Below are 23,942 nucleotides of genomic sequence, written 5' to 3'. Positions count from 1 at the left end.
GGATGTTTTTCAGTTATCTTTATGACAAAACTTAGGCTGTAAAACTACACACACGTATATATACCATAGACAAAATCTTAATCGTGTATTATTCAAATATCCAAAGGGAATGTTCAGATATTCCTCTGAAGTGGTTCCAACCCAAACCCTGAAGTTAAACACCATGAAAGTGTGTTTGTACGTGTTTGAGACCCACAATCTAAAATTGCCTAGTGCTGAGCAGGAAGCAATTCTCTCCTCATGTAAAAATAATTCAAGCAGGATTTTTTTTCCCCTTCCATACTGAGATGAATTTGACAAACTTCAAAGCCCTTTTTGGCAAAGTTTGAAATACTTCCACTCCCTGCTCCCAGAGCCAGTGATTAGAATGTGCAACAGGGAGGTGCAAGAAGCTGAAAGATGCGTCAGTGGATTTCCCACAGCCCCGTGTATGCCCCATCCACCCAGCCGGGGCTGTGGCTACTTTGTGGTTTGGAAAGCTCTGTTTCTTCCTCAGTCCTCTCAAACCAGCGCACACATTCCTGCTGATTGTTTTCAATTTGCAGGTGCTAGTCATAGAACTGAAAAGATGGTTGTATTCTGTGGGAAGGGGTTAGTTTTTTGGAGGGCGTGGGGATGGGAAAATGGGTAGATGATACAACTGGCTTTCACTGTGTTATAGGACACACTGAAAACAATATTTTCAAGCACATTTTTTGACTTTTCTATTTGATATTTGATTTTCTTACATGGCTTCCTTCACTTTTCTCACTTGTATTTTCAAGGCAACAACTCATAATAGGTACTTCTCATTTGCAGTTAGAGTTTCCTCTTGAAACTTCAGGTGTTTATTTTGGTTGTATGTCAGAACCAGAGCAAACTTTCAACAACAAATGTAATGATTTTTCTGAGGAACATATATTTTTAATCTACATTGAATATGCATATTATACGTTTTCCATTTTATGGCAAAAAGAGTTTTCTGTCAAAAGTACAGCTCTCTATTCTTTTATCTTACTTGCCAACTCTGATTATTGATATATATGACAGGCGAATCCTTATCTAGTCAAACGGTTATACGCTCTGGCAAATCAAGAAGTGACTGCATTGGTACCTTTAGTCCAGCTATGCACAGAGACTCATCTAAATTTGCCCTCATTATTTCATACTGCAATATATCCACCCAAATGCCAAGCCAAACCAAGCTAGTTTTTTTCAAACTGGCATTGCACGTAACTGCAAAAAATCAGTTATAAACAAGTAACGAATGTTCCCTTTTCTTAAAATTCTGGAATAGCGGGATTACCCTCTTCCAACCCTCTAAATAGAAATGTTTTGAGTTCCCTTTCCTAACTATTCAGAGTATTCTCTTGCTGTAGGGGGAGTGAAAGAATAGTATGGCTGACAGCAGGGAAATATTATCTTGGTTTTGTATGTGGGTAACTGAAGCACAGAAAAATTAAAGGACTTTATCAGGCTTGTACACAGTATTATGGAAAAACTTATTCCCAAATTTCCCATGCCAGTATCTTTACATCAAAATATTACAAATACACTGCCATCCATAGCTCTCTAAGTGCCAATATAAAACAAAAATGTTATACTGAAAGATAAAGTCAGAACATAAAAACAAATAAGCAGAATCAGCAGCAGAGTGAAACAGACAAATCTTAAAATGCTGCCTGATGCACTTTCCTAGCAAGCACATTTCCTCTGCTTCACATTTCAGCATCTCTGATGTTTCAGTTTTCTATAATGACTAGCAGTGTAGCACAACATCTTCATAACCTGGAGGTAAACATGGGTTTAACATTTAAATGAGACATTAATACACAGTCAGTTAGCTAGAACTCAAGGGTGTGATGCTGCTTTTTCCATAGTCAATCCTCCAGACAGTAACGTGAAATGGAGAAAAATTATGATAAAAAGTCCTTCTATATACAGAAACCCAGGATACCATTTCATCAAGGGTAAAAGATTTTGCTTCCAGCCATTAAAACATCCAACAGTGGAAGCATGAGGCTTCTTGTCAGCCTAAATATGGCATCAGACTAGTGAGTTCACAATATACAAACCTTGTTCTCCACAAGGAATTCTCGGTTAAAGACCAGGAGAAATTATTGTTGAAATAAACTGAGAAAACAGAACCAGGATTCTTTAGGACTGTAACCCATCTTGCTCTGTTCTCACAAAATTTATGCCACATATACAAATGGCAAATTGTGTCAGGATAATTATTTATTCTACAAAAAAGGACTTTGGCTTTAAGTTTGAACATCATATTTTTTTCAACGTCAAAGAAAAACAATGACAATTTCAGTCCCAAAACACTGACTTGGCAGAAAGCCTGAGCTGCTGTTCTTAAATTCAATGACACCGAAAGCTCAATAAAATAACTTTGCCTGAGAACTCACAACAGAGAAAGAACAAATGAAGAGACCCATTTCTGAAGGGAAATGAAGAATTTAGAAAGGCTCACAACAGTGATCATTTTAGAAACATTTTTCAGGGCTGAAACTTCTATTTGATATTTTAGAAGGAAAATTGGAAGGAATGAAATTTCAAGGCAAGCAGGAAAATATCAAGCCATCTCAGATACCACTGCATGTCTAGATAAAGACAGATAATCATCCATGCATACTTCATTCCCTGAACAATACAATGACAACAGAACCTCCACACGCATTAGGCAAGAGAAGAGATTATTAGATAAAACAAGTATCCTAAGTCTTTTCAAAACAGAAAAAAGCCCCACAGCAAATCTTCAAACATGAATTGACAGTCATTATAATAGATGAAAATTTTGTTTTAATCGGCAGTCATTTCCAAATTTGCAATTTTCAATGACTTACATCTGCTGAAAATTTAGTGCCATGTCTGAGTACCCAGAATATTTCATATGATGTGTACATTAACATTACTAGGCTATTATATATGACTTTGTAGACCTAGCTCTACACACTTAACACTTAACTCCCCAGCTAATACCACTTTCTAAGATTTGTGAAACAAACTCAAATTACCAGGTGAAGGCAAGCATTTTAGAAAGTGCAGGCCCTTTCCTATAGAGAAGCAGGGCAATACAGTCAATTGTCTGTGTGAAATTATTTATTTTTCTGTGTTTCCTCCTCCTGCATCCAGCTGCATCTCCCCAGCAAGGCCAGGCCTAAGCAGTTCAGTCTGATACAACCTTTTATGCCAGCTCAATTTCAATCTTTTTTCAGAAATATTTGCCATTCTGGAATAAGACTTGGATTGAGTTGTACAGATAAACACCACAAATATTGACTCATATTTGGCATTTCCAGAGCTTCATAATGTGATTCATACAGAGTTTGTAGTCCTGGAGCAATCTTGAACAACAAATAATATGTAGGAGGCCCAGCTCAATGTAAATATCTAAATAAATAAATTACTAGACTACATCTTACTCCAAAATCTGGCCCCAAATATAAGAGTAGCCTAATGTTATTCTGAAATGTAATTATTTAGTAGAGAGGGTATTTTTCCAACAAGTCATAATGCAGCTTTTCCCTTTATCGCTTAGCTAAGTGTTGTACTGACCAACCCCTTACAAAAATATTGAAATAATACTATTAAGCAATACAACACTTAGAAAGGATAAGACTGAACTCCCAGGGATTTTCTACGGCTATCTTTTCACTAATGAAGTTGCATAACTGCAATCAGAAAACAAATCATCCGGCAGTGAAAATGCTCGCCTTGAACTTTGGATTCAGTTCTGTCACAGAAATGATCTGTCACAGAGAACTCATATGAACCTGATGGGTCACTAGAGGATTGACTTCCTAAGTATGTCTTAGTAGATGCTGAATATCTTGGTGTATCACCGTGTGAAGATATCTGTTCATTGTTGCAAGCTACTAAAATGACAGACCATGAAGATACTGCTTAATGACACACACACATGCATGAAGTTTAATGTAGGGTTTATGAAAAATTGGCACAAAGCTAAGATTAAGAAATTGTCAAAGCTGGCATCGTATAATTTCTTATATGGAATACTAAGGAACATAGAAAACATAGCACAGGGATTCAAACACTACATGAAAGTTATGTTTTCCATTTAAGATCTATTGGAATTCATTTTCCAGCCTGAGCTGACCTCCAGGGTCCCTGTCCAACCCTTGGCTATTAAGGCAACTGTGACCAACATCTGATCATTAACTGATTTTGCTTATGGAATGACTTTCCCTCTTCCCCCAATCATTTTAATAACCCTTCTCTTTGTCTGCTCTAATATGGATTTATCTCCCTGGAAGAGTGATGGCAAGAATCATATATAGCATTCCAAGTGGAATTTCACCTGTGTCTTTCTAAATTAACACATCTCAATTTTTCTTGAATATCTTGCCCAATAACTCCTAGAAATCTTTCAGTTTTCCATGGTGGTATCTCTAGTCACCCATGAACTGATATTTTTTTCCTTCTTTGTTGTTTTCAAGGGATGAGAACCCAGATAGGATAGAAATTTTTTATCACTGGTTACTTTTCATTTTGTACTTGTACACATTTCTAATAATCCTCTCCTCAGTCTCAACCTCAACCCTTTTTCCCAGAGATATCATTCCTTCTACGAGTTGCCAAAACTTTCCAATATGTATCAGAAGCAAATTTCTTAAGTTTTCTGACTTTCTGGGGCCATTTGTTAAAAGACTAATACTGATTCAAGACCAATGTTCCTTTAAGAATCACGCCAATAACCTCCTTCCTATCCAATAACTTTAAACACAGCCCATCGTCATGTTTACCCCTTCTGACAGTTTGTTAATCAATTTACAGCTTTTATACACATTTACAACATAACTAAGACCTTTTTGTAAATGTGCTTCCATATCAAATGCTAAAAAGTCCATATAGATAAGATTTACTGAGCTTCCTTTCTCAAGAAAAAGAGCTATTTCAGCAAAGAACATGGTCAATTTAGTCTGGCATGCTCTATATTTGGTAATTCCATGTGGGCTTCCACTACCTCCATGCTCCTAATTACTGTTTTGTTAATGTATCTTCTAAATCCTTGTATATTACTGAGGTCAGATTAATGGTCTAACATTGCCCAAATCATCTTTTAACATGAAAGCAAGAAAACAATTTCTGTGTCTAATAAAGTGCCTTTTCCAGGCACACTTTAAATCATAGATTTTTAAAACATCATTTTCTAAATCTAGGACATCTCTAAATTATTTACAGTTTTTGAAAACCACAGGCAATAGGAAATGAAAATAGGCATGATAAATCAAAAAGAAAACAAAAAATACCCAAATATGTTACAATTTCTGAATACTTATGGCAATTATCAATGCTCATTATTCAGATTATTTTAAAACAAATATGTGTTTCAATTTTTTATTTTGCTTATTAAAATGGATTTTAAAATAACAAAGAATCAGAAAATATAAAATAGCTAATCTTTAATCTCGCTTTTCTGGGGAATTAGTATTTCTCCTTAATAGAATCCTTCTGTCAGTCAAAAATATGGAGGTGATCCTCAGATGTGGAATTTCTAGACTATAGTGTTTCACATCTCAGCTGAACCGATTCACCAGTTTGTCATTTCATGATGTTGATTAAGGAGACGTGGTTATGAAACACAAGGGTAAACTGGTATCTTAAAAACGGTTTACTTTTCAAATTGACTGCCAAAGAACAAGGACTTAACAAAGTAATATTCAGAGTTGCTGCACGCACGCAGCTCTCTCTGAGATGAACGGACGCTTTGGGTTCTCAACATTACTTCAAAGGAGGTTTCTCATTTGGGTAGCTTCTGTGTGCTTATGTTTAAGAACTCAGAAAAGTTGTCTTTATTTAAGTAGCACGTGATGAGTATAGAGAGCATGAATCAGCAATTCTTACGCAGACATAACTTCCATAAAGTAAACAGTAACATGCTCTAGATGTGGTTTGAATTGAAAATTGTATATACATATAAATAATACAAATAGATATCTTTGGCTATTGGTTTTAATATAACCATGTCCACTCATAAAACACTTCATATAAATCGTTGATACTGTTCTTTAGTGACAAGTCAATGTTGTTTTACACTTCTATAGAAAGGTTTGAAAGATGTTAGTTAAGAATTATGTGAAATGGTGTTAATGTAATATTAAAAACTGCCTATGGCTTAGTTTTCAGTAAATCTTTATGTGAGAAGAATAAGAAACTTACAGTTATCTCTGTAGTTCAAGTACCAGTTTATGGGTTATTTAACTGGAAAGCACAATAGATTTACATGTTCTGTTTGTAGTGAGAAACTGCAAAATAGAATAATATTGACCCTCCCTATCACAGGCACTGAAACAAGCTCATTCATGCCTCTGAAGACAAGAAATCTGTACCCCAAAAATATCTGGAATGAAATTGCAGAATCTTTATTTAGAGCCCGTGTGGAGGACTCAGATGCAATCTCTTTTGCTTATAACAGTACAAAGAGATTAGCTGCAAAAAAGGAGAGTGCTATAGGATAAGGATGGTATAGGGTGAGGAAAAAGTTCTTTAGTTCTTTAAAGCTAAATGCCTTCTTCTGAGGCTCCCTTTTATCATCAACTTCAATATCTTTTCATTATAAAAATTGTTTTACAAACCACTATTAGCACTTTTATGTCCAGCTCAACAACCTTTCTTCCATAATAGCATAATTTATATGCAAAAAATAATGTGCCTGATTTAATATGCTTATCAGTTCTTGTACTAATTAATGCATACATATTTTCCATCAGCAGTTGAGCTTAGTAACAGTAATTTTAAAAAGATACAAACTGTATGTCAAAGTAATCACTAAGCCATCATGAACTCTTTTTTTATCCATGCCAACATTTGTACCCTTGCAAGTGTACTTAGGATAGAATTCAGTAGTTTTTAGCATAGCAATTTACATCACAATGCTTTTGACAGGGAAACTGAAATCTAATTACTACATATATTGGTCATCTTGGGAATCATGTCTGCTGAAGTACACCACATACATACTTCTTTAGAATCCTTCTTCAACACAATAAATACAACAGAACAGACATTTATGGAGGAAGTCTGCATCAGTCATGATTAAAAGGATCTGAAATGCCAAGGATTTAAATTGCTGCCTTTGTCTGCCAGCAGGTTGCTGGAAACAAAGACAGATTTAAAGAGTTGTAAGGACCCCCAGTTAAACTGACCAATTTTGTGCAAACTCTTCATGTTATTTTATCTGTTTTCCTACAGCAGAACCTAATGAGTTGAAGTTAGAAGCTATAGCACTGCGCCAAGACACTGCTTTCACTTGCCTCGACCAGTAATTCCTTTGGAAATTCATCTGGGGGAATAATTTCTTTAAATGCCCTTCAGCTAGGGAATCCCACCAGAAGCAGTATTTATTTTCATTGTCGGTGTTAGTGGCGTGCAGGTTAAAAGCTGTACTTCTAAGATAAGGCGTACTTCTCATCCCCAAGCTGTGCTTAAGAACTGTTATTCAAAATGTTGCTCAGGCACCTTACAATGCTTTTCCATTTCTGTAAGATGCACTTCATTTTACTTGGAAATATTTTATTTAAACTTTTATGGACCCCATAAAATACTATGAACTTTTGCAATACATTTCAAACACATGATAGTGACATCATTAGTAATCAGTACTGTGTGTTGCCTCTTTTTCATGTAACTTCAATAATACTTAGACAGATTAGTATTTTAACCGGACCTCTTAGAGCAGTGAGGACTTTAAGAGTGGAATTTGTCTCACTTGACTTTAAATACTAAGTATGAGCTAACAGCAGACTAGGAAGAAAAAACAGATTGGAAAGAGACACCTACAGAGGAAAGTTTATACAATTTTATCTGATTTTTTTTAATGTATTTATATGATGTCTAACTTTTATAGATCTAAAATTAGATAAGATGAATCCAACTCTTGGCAAGTTTATGAGGTGCCATGCATTGCACTGTAATTTGTTTTCCAGAAGACAGCAGCCTGGGAAATAATGATTACCTCAAAAGAATAGGGTGAGTTTTATGAGAATATTAAGTGAGGAAAGGGGAAAAGCATAGCACAGGTCAATATGAGTTTGTGAGAAACCTGAAAGCTATTTTACAAACATATAAACAGAAAACGTAAATTTCACTTTGGCTTAAATTATTTTATGTATATCTTTAGTATCAACTAAGAGGAAGAAAAATGGAAAGAAGAAAAAAAGACCTGAAAAAATATAAAGCAGTTTAGTATTATTTTATATATTATTGCATTTAGACTATGACCAGTATAGATACAAAAAAAGATTTAAAGATTCATTTTATTTGGTTAGAGAGAGAATGAAAAGGAAGGGTTTTTTCCATGCATTTGGCTTTTGGAAGCATTCACTGAAATTGAATCCATGTGAAAAGGTGGGTTGCTATTTACAAGTTTCATTTATATGAAAATGACCACCTGCTATGGTAATGAAAAAGTCAGTATGTTAAAACTTGTGAAATATCTTTTTATGAGCTATTCCTTCACCATCCTTACAAATATCACAGAATGATAATAAAAGCTATTTTTCATATTTTCTACCTGAAGTTTGAAAAGAAGATAAGAACCCTTAAGATAAAACAATACTTTAGTAAGAATGGGAAAAAAGGATTTGATCCCAGTCTTCCATCACCTCCCCAAAACAAAACAAATAAAATACAATGATTTTTTGGCTACCACTAAAGCAATTCCCCATTTTCTATTCAAAAGCTGTAATGCTTTCATACAGCCCCCGATAGGAGAAACTGAGAAATGGCGAAGAAATCCACCTCATTCCCTATCGCTACATAATCCTATGCAAGTATATGAAATCCTTGGTTGAACAGTATTGTCTTAGTTATCAATCTGTCATCTGTGAATCCTTTTCCACTTACCTATTACTTGCTATCAGAAGATAGATATGTTAATACCTATTACAGCTAATATACTTGTGTTCTAGAAGAAAGTATTTTACACTGGAGATACTGTGGATGTCTGGACTTACAGGAGTGTAATTATGGTTCAGTAGAAATGGTGTAACAACTCTCTTGATTTGAAGGAAAGGAAGCCAAGGGACTACTGGCAAGTATTTTATTTGTTCCTAGAGTTTGTAATTCATTCTTCTCTCCTCTGCAGTTTACAGGGGAACTGACTTGCCAATTGTTTGGATACATTACACAAAACTCTTACATATACTAGAGCACGTGGCATTTCGAAACAGAACTTTGAGAAACTTTTTTTTTTATGTTGAACACACTTTTCACGATTTGGAAACCAAAGATTATGCAGAGGTTGGTGGATTCTATACATTAAACAAAATAGCTACTTATCATAGCATTTCACGAAGACCAAACACAGACATGCTAGCATTGGACATTTTATCAAGTTAGTCATCTGCTACCTGGAGATGACCATAGCAGTAATACTCCTTAACAAGGAGATTTCATCAGGGAATCTAAACACTTTTTGGATATTTAGGGTTGAAGAAGCTTACAGCAGCAGAACTAAATAACTGGCATGTGTTTTGCACGTTAGCACTGAATCTCAAGTTAGTTATAAAACAGTAACAAAAAGATATGGAAATGCTTAAAAAGAAAAAAACCCAAACAACCCCCCAGAAAGTAAGGATAAAGTGTGGTTCTACCAGAGTTCAGAGCTCACAGATAAACAAGATACATGATGCTGTTCTTACACAATAAACCTGCTCAAATTTCATGCTACCCTTATTAGGACCATTTGAGTTTCCCAACAGTTCAGTGGCTCAGTATAAAAATGTGTATAATTTAAGCAGTAAATCAAAGTTTGGCTTTTATCTTCCCTGTGAGGACCTGGCAATTTAAAATATCCCTTTGGCCCTGTTTTCATTTTGTGCAGCTTTTCTATGTTCTGAAGAGATATACTAATATACTCTTTGGAACATCTGTGTAATCTACTTCAGCCACAACCAGGCAGAGGTTTTTTCTGCTAAAAGAACCACCTTTGCAAATTAGAATGTCCTTCTGAAATAGCTGTCATTAGACTCAGTCCCTCTTCCAAGCACATCCCACTGAGGTACCAAAGCAATCATCTGCCACCAACCCAAGAAACCAGGTTCAAAGCCGCAGAGGCACTTGTTATGGCTGAACTTCAGGAAATCTGAAGTCTAGACAGGGTGTATCTTATTTCTAACAACCTGCCACTTCTACAACCTGTTCCCTTGCCAGAATTTGCTGAAATAAACATAAAAGATTCCCATTGCCTTCAATTAACTTTTTATCAAGCTTTAGCTACTTCCTCTTATCCTTACCCTCCTACTCACCTTCCCAATATATATCTCATCCTTTGGCTCTATTTTGCTGCTTCCAATTAGTTGTGCTTTCCACTCCACTGACTTTCCTCTGTTGATTCTTCAGACTGCTTTTTTTCATTCCCTTTTCTTTCTTGCAAACTTTATTCCTCTTACCCTTATGAAAGTGCTAGTCCCATGTTAATCACAATCTCCTCTTGCCACATCCATTGCTTAAAACCCTTGCTATGACCATCTGTAAAAAAAGCACTAGTGAGACAACATCTGGAGTGCTGTGTCCAGTTCTGTGCTCCCCAGTTCAAGAGAGACATGGACATACTGGAACGTGCCCAGAGAAGAGCCCCAAAGATCGTTAAGGGACTGGAGCATCTGTCATACGAGGAGAGGCTGCGAGAGCTGGGACTGTTCTCTGCAAGAGCTGCAACTGCTCCATCCCAACAAGAAGGAAGCCAGACAAAAATGCCAGGAGGCTTGCATGGATGAACAAGGAGCTCCCAGCAAAACTCAAACACAAGAAATGAAGCATGCAGAAGGTGGAAACAGGGAGAGGCAACCTGGGAGGAATATAGAGATACTGGGTGAGCATGCAGAGATGCAGTTAGGAAAACCAAAGCCTACCTGGAATCGAACCTGGCAAGGGATGTTGAAGACAACAGAAAGAGCTTCCATAAGTACACAGGTGACAAAAGGAAGACTAGGGAAAATGTGAGCCCACTGCTGAATGTGGCAGGGGACCTGGTGAGACAGGACATAGAAAAGGCTGAGGTACTGAATACCTTCTTCACTTCAGTCTCTACCAGCAAGACCAGCCTTTGGGAATCCCAGGCCCTGGAGACCAAAGGAAAAGTCTGGAGCAAGGAAGGTGTACGCTTGGTGGAAGAGGATCAGGTCACAGAACACTTAAGCAAACTGGACATACATAAGACCATGGTCCCTGATGGCCTGCACCCACAAGTGCTGAGGGAGCTGCGTGCTGCCATTTCAAAGCTACTCTTGATAATCTTTGAACAATTGTGGCAACTGGGAGAAGTGTTCAAAGACTGGAGGAAAGCAAATGTCACTTCAAACTTCAAGAAGGGCAGGAAGGAGGACCCAGGGAACTACAGGCTGGTCAGCCTCACCTCCATCTCTGGGAAGGTGATGATGGAGCAGGTAATCCCGGAAACCACTTTCAGGCACATGAAGGACAAAAAGGTGATTGGGAGTAGTCAGCATGGGGAAGTCATGCTTAACCAACCTGATAACCTTCTATGATGAAATGCCTGGCTTTGTAGATGAGGGGAGAGCAGTGGCTATTGTCAACTTTGACTTCAGTAAGGCTTTCGACACTGTCTCCTCTAAGATCCTTGTAGAGAAGCTGATGCAGTATGAGCTAGATGAGCAGGCAGTGAGGTGGACTGAAAACTGGCTGAACAGCCAGGCACAGAAGGTGGTGATTAGTGGTACACAGTCTAGTTGGAGGCCAATAACTAGCGGTTGTACCCCAGGGGTCAATACTGGGTCCAGTCCTGTTTAACATCTTCATTAATGGTCTGGATGATGGGGCAGAGTGTTCCCTCAGCAAGTCTGCAGTCTGTTAAAAGCAAGCATTTCAAATGGAAAGTGGTAAGAGGACAGCAGGTAAACAATAACATATTCTTCCAAACCTCCCACTCTTAGAGCCAACCGCTATCATCTGTCATCTCTTTTGTTGCTCTTTTGTCTAATTTTAGATTGCAAACACTTCAGGGCACGGATGACATTTTTTATTTGCCTAAGATGTGAACAGCAGCTATACAGAAACTATATAAATGATTAATAATGATAATAGCAGCAGCACAACGGCAAAATACAGCTTTGTCTCCACCTCTCATTTAATAATGCAATAATCCAATAGTCCAAAATAAAAAAATCAAACAGTCTACAAATGAGTAAACATTTTTACTATTTTTATATTAATTTTTCCTGTAAACTTTATTTGGGTATAATGGAGAGCATTTTCCACCTTAATAATCCTACAGAAAGTTAAAGAAAGAAGAGACCCTAAATTTCACAAATTCAAAGAAAACTTGACTTTTTCTGCAGAATGAAAAGGTTCTCTAATTCAAAAGGTCAGATAGAAAATGTTAATGAAAACAGAACCCAGTCAAGTCAAATAAAATACGAAAATAAACAGGGATTTTGCTTCAGGCAGCTTGAATCTGATTTAAGCAGCACTCTTGGAAGAATCCAGCTGTTGTTTACTGAAATGTAAAATAATGTGCTTATTCTTTTATGTGACAGCATTCATGATCCTTCAAATCAGGATGTAACATATTTCTTCTTATCGACAATAATCATTTTATGTACAGTTACTAATCTGACCAATTACCTGAAAGCTAATTACTCAGACTTTGCAGAATCGGATAGTTAACCCAATGTATTTTGATTTTAATTACTGGTATTTAATAAGGAGCACTGCCAAATACATCCATACATTAATGTTTTACAACAGAATTACAGATATTTTAATAGTGATTGAACAAGTCTATGATCATCTTTGTTTTATAGCCTCAGAGCTTAATCTAATTTTAGCTAGTGCAGAGCTGGGCTATGCTTTGGCAATTACAGTATATTATTCATGTTAACAATTTACCTCTTTTCTCTGTATACACACTGAATTTCCACATTGAGACATTGTAATTCCCTCAAGACAGCAGGGTAACCCAGACTGTTCAAAATGATGCATTATTAAGAAGAAAAAGACACAGCCTTCCTCAGGAATATAACTTGTGGCAAGTTTAGACAGAGACTTACTCAGTCCAGACTAAGTGAGCCCTCAAAATCATAAGCTGCAAAACCCATCTGCACTTCTATCTAACACATCTCCAAAACCAACGTGCAGTCTATCCCCACCTATAGTTCCTGATTTTTACAGTAAATTAACGAAAGGCTAGTGCTACTACAGAAAACAGTTTCCTTTCTATATCATTGTGCTAAGCTATGTTCTATAGACTTGCATATATTATATACATTCTATATTATCGCACTAAACATTCAGTGCAATTTTGTGCTGCTTATAAAAGCTAAAAAAGGTCAGCAGAGAGAGATATGCTCCCACAATCCATGCTAAAACGTTTATTTTGTCTCATGGTCTCCAAGCTTTCACAAGTGCTTTAAGAGGAGATTGGAAAGAATTTGCTGCCCACTCACGATGATGTCTCATAAAAGGTTCTTCAAAAACGGATCAAAGGCTGTAATTTCCATGCCATTTCTGTCCAATTTCCTTTTCTCTTAATGTTTTCATTTTTGAAATGGCTATGATTGCAATCCAATTTTGCCCACACAGCACTGCAGGTCTAAATGAACCATTTATCACAAACTTTTTGTCTTTTGGCTGCTCGTGATTTTATTTGCTTTGCAATTTTTTAATTTCATTTTTTGGTACTACTTATACTGCATTGCAATTACCTTCATAATTATACCTGCAGTGATTTACATTATTCTGCTCCCAGATGTATCATCAAGACTTCTGATCCAACCCAACTGCACTTTAATATTGATGTTAATTTTTCCTCCTCCTCCTCCTCCTCCTCTATCACCAAAAAGATTTTCATACGGATCTTTCCACAGGAAGAACTTTTCTTTTTTGTCCTTCCCACAGCATGCACAGAATGCTGATATCTTGCATTGCTTTTGCTGAGTGGGACTGCCTTACTTTACATGTGAACCTCACATCTTTTTTTTCCCCCAAAATTTTCATGTATGAGAAACAAAATCGAGATGATAAAATTTAGTGTATATTCCATTGATTCTCATTATCTCACTAGACAGAATGTCATATCTCAAATAACAATTGTGTTGCTCTTCTTCAACGTAAAATAGTTCCAGCCACAAGCAGACAGGTTCTCCATCATTTGCCTGTATGTTTTTGAGCTCCTTGCCTCTGATTTACAAAAAAGTTAAATATAAGCTCTTATGCCTCAGTTTAACCAACAAATGATCTTTCAAAAGAGATTTTAAAACCCTCTCATCTGTCACCTTTCAAAATTAGGAAAGAAATTTCAGAATACATAGTCATCTAGCCCTTTATAAAAAAGGCTAAAGACCAATACATTTTACGTTAATATTTACTGTTTTTCTCCAATTTCCCTCTCTGTTCCAATACTTAACCTTTAATAAGAGTGTTATTTATTACAGCTTATACATACCAAAAGATTAAATATTATTTCAAGGATAAATTTCATTGCTATACTTTTCTTTAAATTTATCTTTCAATATAAAACAATATCATGTATTACAAAATGCAAAATAGATTTGTTTCAGACTTAATAGTCTTTAAAGTGAGAAAAATAAACTATATATAATCATTAGGGGGATGATTAAGTGAGACAGACAATAAAGTAATAAATATAGCAATACTCAGAAGTCCCTCCAGACTGGCGATACAGGGCTAAAATAGCTCAAATTTTTGTTGCCACAGTGTTCACATCACTGAGTCTAGTACCTCACAATATTTCAGCTACATATGGACTTCTGGGAAAGCTAAATGAAACTGTGGCTGGAAGGCTCTTATTTGAAGGCAAAGGAATATATATATATGTATACAAATACATTTTTATATAAATATATGTAATAACTATATATCTAGAAATAAAATAAAAATGTGTATATAAATAGGTATGTATGTGTATATATGTATATTTGTTTATTTTACACAGAATATATCTAATAAAATCTCAGAATACACCTAATAAAATCTGTGTTTACTAATGATGTTGTAAACAAGGAGCAAAAGTTCCCCCTGAACTTACATGGATGGATCTGTTTTACACTTGGCCAAACTGACACAGCTCAAAACTTGATGTCCCATTTAGTGAGATAGTGGAAATCACTGGATGCCATGCTAAACTTCTGTACATATACACCCACTTCATACATAGCTTATAACCAGAGTTATAAGCAAACAACAGTATATGGCCAAAGTAAACTAGAATTTGTATGGAAGTGGATGGGAAAGAATAAATATCAGATAAAATAAAATGTATTGTTGTTTTAATAGAGGCTTTTCCCATAAGCAAGGATTCCTGCTGTTTCATAACAGAATGAACAAAACAGTGATGGAAATTAATGAAAATACTTTGATTTGGAGGTAAAGGCTAGGAGATGTATGTCACACAGGAAATTAAGTGAAAGACTTCTCCGAGTTATTCAGCAATGATGAACAGGCAAATAAAATGATCAGACAAATAAAAAATAAACTTTCAAATAAGAGAAATATTCTGTAGGACAAAAAAGAAAGTCCTTCTGTAGAATTCTGTACAATACAGAAAGAAGTAAACAAGCACTTTTATGGGGTCTCAGTGCTTGTAAAACCAGCTTAATGGCAATGAAAGTAGATACTTAAAGGAAATAAACCCCTAAATGTTCTTTACTTAATTTAACCAAGCAAGATTATGAGGGAGTAAATATTAGATGCTGGTTCTAGAGTCTCCTTTTCTATTTTTCATCTAAAAACATGCAGGCCACATTCTATTTGCAGAAATACGACTAAAACACATAAAGTGAAAAAATGACATTGATTTCAATAGAGCTAATCCAGATTTATACTTACATAACTTCGAACAAAATCTATCCCAGTATATTACATATTGTCTGATGAAGAATCAGAACTTCGTCTGTACATGAATGACTTCCTGTACCGTTGCATTCTTTCTAAGGCGTAATTAAAATCAGTAATCAATGCAATAACACTTACTAGTGCAAGATCAGAAGCTGTCCCTATTCATCCTAAGAAAAAAGCCCCAAGTAAAAACCAATTAATTCAAGATGGTAATTTTGGATTCTTCTGGTGTCATGGAGACCAGCATTTGTTCCACAGCAATTGTCAAAATGTCTTTTACTAGAAAAGTGCTTTTTGCTCCTAAGCGTTATGACCCATATTTACAAAGGCATTTAGGACTTATTAAAATCTACTGAATCTAGACTTAGAAATGCCTTGTGAGTTTGAGCCTTAATGCATTTTCTCTTATCAGTTTAAGCTCTTATGATTCTTATTCTTACTTTTTTGTGGACAAAGATAAAGCTAAGTGATGTTTAGTCCTCTTGGTTTTCAAGGATAAAAAGGCAGAAATGGTGGATGCAGTTTCAACAGTGACAACTGCTGTGATTTCTGTCCAAGGCTATTGACCACAAGTAGATTATAATGGCAGAGATGTTTTCTTCATTAAGAAAAGTAAAATCTATGATCAGTAAACAGTTACTGTATTAAAGTAAGAAGAAAAAAAAAGTTTAAAAAAAAAATCATTATTTGTTTGTAAGTTTTATCTAATGCCAGCTCTTCTTTCCCTCCCAGGTGTGATGCCAATTTTTAACCAGGAAGAAATACTGAAAACAAAGCATACAAGACAGTGTAATATGTAACAAAAAATGGCCATTCAATTTAATGCACAGAAAGGCATACATGCACATACAGCTGCTGTTCCTTACCTGGGAAATAAAAAGCTCCTGGCAATATTATTTACTACAAAATTAATGGAGCCAAACTTGTTTAGGATGCCATATATATGTGTAGATACAGTGAAATGTATTTCAAATAACTTATATAACAATAAAAGATCTCATCAACAAAGAAGTAAGTATATAAACAAATTCTACGATTGGCATTTTGTTTTGTGTCCTTAATTGTGTTGTACCCAAATCTGTTGTCATTGGCTGGGTTTACCTGAGGTGTAAAATGGCATTTGTTGATATGGACCAGTGTTCTTTGCAACTTTGCAGGATGTCATCTTTTATTACCAAGGTCAAAGAAAAATTTTATACTTCCTTCTATGTCTAATGTGACTACCATAAATAAATGTATTAAATTATGTTACATTGTATGCACATGCAGACATTCTCAAATTTAAATGATAGAAAAAACATTGAAAAAAAAAAGCCCTCAAGCAACAGGTCATGGACTTTTCAATGGAATTCTACTTCTCACAATAAAGTCTTGATTAAAAGTGTGATGAGAATAAAACTTAAATCTCACAATGGGATTGCACATGAGCTGAATGAGCAATAATGGGAGATAGTTACACAGTTATGTTCCTAGGTTTCTACTAGATTTTTCACCCAAGTTTCACTAATGTTGCTGTATTTGATTGATTGCAATTTTCTCCATTTCTAAGCTTTGTGCCAGAAAGCAACATTTTGTTCCATTCATCATAGCAATGCCAAGTGACACAATGTTCCTTGGCATGTGATATTAATAAAAAGTCATGTTGCCTGTCTCTCTTGGTTGGTCACACCAAGGTTGATTTTTGGTAGGATTCAATATTCAGTTAGATTGTCAGTCACATCCCTATTTAAATTTGAAATTACCTTCTGAAAATAAATACATCTATGGAAAAAAAGCCAAATTTAGGTAATTTACATTGCATGTCTCCCCCAGCACATCACACCCTGCCCTCACCCTCCGTACAGAAGCAATAGAAAGGCCTTAGGTTTACTTTTCATTCCTTGGTGATATGTTCAGGCCACAAAATGAGATTAGATTCTTACTTGGCCTCCCACACAGACCTTGTTTGAAGCTCTACCAAAATGCTTTGTAAAGTGACCTAGCACTGACTTTCCAGGGGACAAACCTGCCCATCACTGCTGCTTGCTACTCACTGAACAGTGATCCTCACAGTCTGAAGAGCTTTCCTGAGGTTTTAAAGTAGGTACAGCAACACAGGATTACTGCATATGGCTTGAAACAAACTTCCACCCCTTCTGCAAGCAATGCTGCTCACGTCTCACACAAGACAACTACTCAAGCACATTCAAGGGAATTCCCCAAGAAACAATATGCTAATTCCATATCTCTAGCTAAGCTGGATCCTGATGCACATCCAAATACACCAAAAAAGGAAATTAAAATTGATGATACAGACTGTATAACATAATGAACTATACTGGCAAGGTAATATATTATTACCATATCATAATATCACACATATTAGACACACATACACATATGCAAATTATATTTATTGATGAATAGGTAAAATCTTGTTGAAGAGTACAAAGCTATACTATAGATTTACTACAAAATTAGTACAGATCTGATTTTAGTCCACTCATTTCTTATGCACAACTTCTGTTTAAGTTATAAAACTTACAGATGTTACCATTTTAATATCAAAAAGACACAACCCCCTCCATTAGTCTAAAAATTTTACTACAGTCTTGCAGCAAATTCATAATTCCTTAGTATTTATACTGGGGTAAAGCATCAGCCTATTTTTGGCTGTTTTTATTCTCTTCTGGAGCTTGTCTCTATGTTTCATATTTAAGCTCGCCTATGTTTTACATAAACACTCATTGAACACTCTTGCAGTGGTATAAATATGCACAAACACAAGGAACAGTAAACCAAAGTACTTTATAATGGAAAAAAGTTGATCAATTATTTTCTTCAGGAAACTACACATTCCTATGTGTAGGGATAAAAACTGTAAGCTGTAGGACCAGCAAATCATGCAGGACAAGGGTAGAAAAGTATAGAGCAATGTAAGGACTCGATAGAGAACTTGTGGAAACCGAGCCTGTTCCTTCGGTGATGCAGCATAGGTCATTTGCATGCAAAGCACTCACCCTGTGGTCAAACCTAAAAAATGTACTCTCTAACTAGCAATCCCATAGCTGACACCAGAACAAGGAACAATTATTTTTGTCTGGTAAAAACTACAGCTGTGTCTTCTTAATGATTTTATTATTTTCCAGACATCTGGTTATGAATGCAAAAAAAATTAATTATTGCTAGAAGGAAATATGTTGACTGTACTGTTGTGCCTGTCTTGACCTCTAGTGTTTAAAGGGGTAGTACCAAAGCTGTGGCTCTGTGGTTTAAGAAAATGCAAGGAGAGGCAAACACTGCATTGAGAGGATATAGCTCTCATGAGACAAACTCAGATAACAGAGAAAAGGATATGAGTTTGGATATATAAGATCAAAATGGGGGGCTGTAAGGAACTGACCTGATTTAAGGGCTTACTGATACTGAAAAGAGGATGTTTTGCCTTCATTTCTCCTTATTCCTTTCCCTATTCCTGGCTATGTGGTTCCACAAACTCCTTCCATTCTCCTCAATGTTCAGTGGCCCGTGCTATGAAATAATTCTACTTGTTAGTACAGCTGTAAACTATCCATCTTCTACTACTAGCTTATCTTTTTGCTGTATTAGTAAAACGTATTGGCTCACGGGAAGTTCCAGAGTTAGGAGAACTGGTGAGTGCACAGACAGGGAAACTAGATACTCCTGACTTTGGTGGCAGGGAGCTGTTAAACCACAGACAGAAACAATGACATTCAACACTAAAGGACAAATATATAGGCAAATAACATTAAGAATCAACTAATATTAATAACTTCTGTATCTGTTGGCAGACATTTGACGGAGGGAAGGATGGGGAATTTTTTTTTTTTAATATTGGGAACGTTACATAGTGATATCAAAAGTCTTAGGATTTTTGTACTCTGATTTATGCCCTGTAAACCTCCCCACCCCTTACCCAATGGGCACCTGTGCAGAGTTCACAGAAGCCCTCTAGTTGCATGTAATTCTTAGCAATTCCACAGCACTTATTCAGGAAAACAGATGAATGGTTTGGACCACCCTGCCAGACTACAAACATGAGATACAAACCCAACGAAGTCTCTTTTCTCTGTCTTATTCAGCCAGGAAGGAGAGTCAAAAGATATGTGAAGCCAGATTCTAAGTCAAATAGAGCCATGCATTCCTGGGGCCGTGCTGACATGCTTGGGTTACAGTGAGCTAAGATATCAAGACACTGCTTTGGGACTTACCACATGGTGATGAAGTTCTACAAAGCAAACACAGCCACTTTGCATGAGAGCAGCATGCTGCAAGTCATACTATTGCTGTCTGCCGCTCCGTTTGAAAGGAAAGTTGTGTGTTTATTCTCGTACCTGTGATGTACACTACTTTCATACCATGGTTGAAATTTCGTATCAATCTACACAGTCCCAATACTTTTCTTATCACTCATGCAAAACATCCACCACTGTTAATCAGAGATGTATCGTAAGTAACTCAGGTCATAGTTTGCAGTGTTCAATCTTTTCTGTTCTTACTTTTTTGCCTTTACTATGTTGCATTGTGCTTCCTCCATTTTATTATTTTCTGTTAGCCTTTTCTCACAAATGCTCTCATTTTTAATAATACGTAAGTAAGCAGCCACTTACTACAGTAATTACTCTTTAAAATTAATTAATACAATGAAGTGCCATGATTATGAATACCTTAATTATTTGCATGGAACAGATAGCGCAAAAGTCTGGGGCTCTTTTGTGAAGGATGCTGTAGTTCAAGCGAACAAAGCAGTCTCTGTAGCATGTATTTATAGATAAAATATATAATGTGGGGAGTCAGGAAGTCAGTCTGCATCTTCTACAGATAGTGAAGTAGGGAAGACTGGAGATGAGGTCACTTGACCACATTCACCCCATAACAAGAAGAGCCACAATTTGTACCTGTCCCTCCATGGCTTTTCAGCAAAATGGGGCGATTCAGAGAGCTTCAGAGAAGGGCTTTTCCTGTGGTGCTGATTCAGAAAAGTTTGCTGTTAGCTGAAGCACAGCTTTGGTTTTATGTTTGCTGTACATTAGATGGCTCAACCATTTCAGTAGCTTCAGATCTAGACAGTGCAGCAAAGATTTCAATGTTTTATCAACAGCCATCATGAGATCTTGAAAACTCACTGTTTTCTTCTATAGTGTTTTATACATCTAAGATATCCAATTATATCCCTTTAAATGCTTTGTCATAGGCTACCTGCTCAGACAGAGCTTTCATGAGAACTAATGAAACAAGTCAAGTACCTGAAGAGAAAAAGCAGGACCCTACAGTATGTCCTACAGCTTCATGGGTTCCATAACATGTCAACTAAGTCAAGTCATCATAGGTTTTATAGTTTCTATGCTAGACCTGCAGCTGTGACTGGTGATGTTAACATTAACCCCCTACCCTTTTCTCTCTCAACTAACATCAGGAAATGGAATCAGTACTAAAACATCAGAAATTCTGCTACATCAGAAGTCCTGCATACTGAGGAAATAAATACCAAATTCTGATTGCCACTCATATAATCCCATTTTGTGCCACAGAGAATCTGTTAGCTACTTAGAGACTAGGTAAAGTGAATGGGTGAAGTTTGTTACTATGCTACAGACATTTTTATAGTGATTTGGGTTTTTCTTTTTTTTTTTAGTAGTCAGATCACTGCTTGATATGTGCAACTACATGTATGTCTTCTGTAAAACCTGAAATCAAGGAAGGAATATTCAGTAATAATAATGACAATAAAAAACCCAGGAGATTGCAGAATTATTTCTTCTTAAGCATTATCTTGTTACCTTCTGTTCTTTTCCAGGTTCTCTTTTTTTCTTTCAGTGCTCCTTCTTCATTAAGTTCTTGTTTGGTAAACAGAGTACACAAAGTAGATAAAGATGCCAGTGGTCTCACACATGATCATAAGTAATTTTTATAATTGATGCAGAAACTGCCCAAGCATAAGGTCCACCTGCCTGAGCAGTATAAAAAAGCTGAAAAGCAACCAGATGTAGACAAGTGTGAATTCCCTTCACATTCCTCACTCGGGTATAGCTCCCACCTGTTGATATCAGCAGAGCAGCCAGAGCAAACCTCATACCAGCTTGCACATATGTGATGGCATTAGGGCCAGGTGGCATGAATTAATATAGTCCTCCTGATGTTCAGACCTACACTCAGCTTCAGCATAACCTCGGTTTGCCCCCAGAGCCAGAGTGCTGTCATTACACCAGTGACATGAGAAGAGCAAAGTCCTAATTGTGGTAGGTTTTTACACAAAAATGTTAACTCAGATAATGAAAAGTAAAATTCTGTTAATGATAATCAAGTGTGCTCACCCGGTGGATTTTCTCGCCTCAAGGCTAACACTAATCTGCAGAGTGCTCAAATACCTTTTAATTAGTATGACACATTAATACTACAAGTCATTTAACTACCCTTTCTTACTTAAGAGCCAAGAAAGTAAGTGGAAAAATAAAGTCCATACAAATCTGAAGCATTCTTGAATAATTTCTCACTTTAGTGCATTTACTTACCACAGTCTTTTCGAGATCATGCTCACTTAACCACTTGCAGAATTCTTACAAAGATCTAAAATAGGACAGGGCAAAAGAAAATTCCTAAAAATACCAACTCATACCTTGGAATATATTCTGATTCATTTAAAAGGTACTGCAATATAAACATATAGGCACAATCAAGTATTACATTGTGCGTATCTATTTTTGTCATATGGTAAATTAAACAAAATAAACATTAGAGTAAAAGAGTATTTTTTAAATGGAGGACATATATACACTCGGTATTTGAAGTCTGTAGTTTAAAGCAAATGGTTGCAAATCTCTGTAGCATGAACGATAAAACGTAGTTTGTTCTTAATGCTGCTGTGAGTTCTTCATCTTTCTGTGTTGATGCACGTATTTTCAGAGATCTATGCAGATACTTGCAATGGTACTATTTAAAACTCCTTTGTAAAGAAAAAGCATTATAATATTAGGCTAAAAATGACAAACATTAAAATATTTCAACTAAAAATCTTAATCTAAAGATAATCTTGATAATCTAAAAAAATTCTGTGAGAGAAGTAAAATGTGTTGAGTTTTGCTCTTTGTAACACTTTCAACTTTAATTTTATACTGTGATCAATAAGAACTCATAATAGCTTTTAAATAATTTACTGGAAGTGATGTAAGTAGTAATGACTGAAAATGTCATATTCTAATGCCACAGCCTGGTAACTGTACAGTAGAAGCTAGTATCAAATGGGTCTTGTAAAATGACCAGGTATTCCTTACACAGTACACGGAAAGGTTTGATAGGGGGGGTCACCTGCAAAGTTGTAGAGATATTCACCCATAGTAAACTAAACTAAACTAAACTAAATTAAGCTAAATGGAACATGTGTTCTGCAAGGTGGTATTGATACTTGCAAAACCTTCTTCAAGAGTTAGCAGACCTTCTCACATCATTACTTAGATTTAGATTTCTTATTTGTCTTATTCTTGGCTCTGAAAGTAAATTGCTGAAATTAAAATACTGTCTTTATTGTCAATGCTAAAACAGTATGATTTTTCAGTATTATTCTCATGATCAAGAACCAGTTGGAGGGTATCACCCCATGGGCCAGTGGGTATGTATAGAGGCCTATTCTAGCACACCACCATGTGCTCTGAGACCTGATTACAGCCACACATCACTGTCAGCGCAACTCAAAGCCATACCTGCTTTGCTGACACACAGAGGTAGATTAGAAAGCCAGGAGGGAATATTGTTATCACGCAGTCTGACCTGCAGTATTATGAAGGGCTTGGGAATTCCCACAAGAAATTCCTATTTGTAGCAGAGATTCTGTCTTAGAAAATCACGACTTTGATTTATAAACTACCGGTCTTAAAGAACTCACCATCGCTATTTTCAGAGGTGTCACCATGGTTCTTTATTTATGGTATGAATTCATCTACTTTCAATTGCCAACCTGTTTACATCTTTGTCTGCTAGGTTTTAAGCCTTCTGTTTTCAGTTTTCTGTTCTTCATGCATACCATTATAAACTAATATCAAGTCTTCCCTTAATGATTTTGTTTGCTAAGTGAATTGAATAAAAGTCCTCAAGATAATGTATCACTATACAGAACATTTTCT

The 23,942-nt window shown here is 36.1% G+C and overlaps 1 protein-coding gene across 16 annotated transcripts in view; it reads right to left on the bottom strand.

Annotated features, from left to right (window-relative positions):
• SYT1 (synaptotagmin 1) overlaps window positions 1-23,942 on the bottom strand; it is a 359,624-nt gene that overhangs the window by 160,392 nt on the left and 175,290 nt on the right. For 2 of the 16 annotated variants that reach the window (XM_072864194.1, XM_072864267.1), the window contains 2 exons: window positions 15,817-15,917; window positions 11,482-11,817 (listed from right to left, as the gene is read on the bottom strand). The exons of 11 other annotated variants lie outside the window; for them this stretch is intronic. The gene's annotated coding sequence lies outside the window, so the exon portion shown is untranslated. Of the gene's footprint in view, window positions 1-11,481; window positions 11,818-15,816; window positions 15,918-21,605; window positions 21,772-23,942 lie in introns of those variants that run through there. 3 more of the 16 variants (XM_072864221.1, XM_072864270.1, XM_072864232.1) reach the window with 2 other exon arrangements.

Source organism: Ciconia boyciana, chromosome 1 (assembly GCF_034638445.1).
Source record: "Ciconia boyciana chromosome 1, ASM3463844v1, whole genome shotgun sequence".
Lineage (NCBI taxonomy): Eukaryota > Metazoa > Chordata > Aves > Ciconiiformes > Ciconiidae > Ciconia > Ciconia boyciana.
This window is presented reverse-complemented; position numbering and strand designations above follow the sequence as displayed.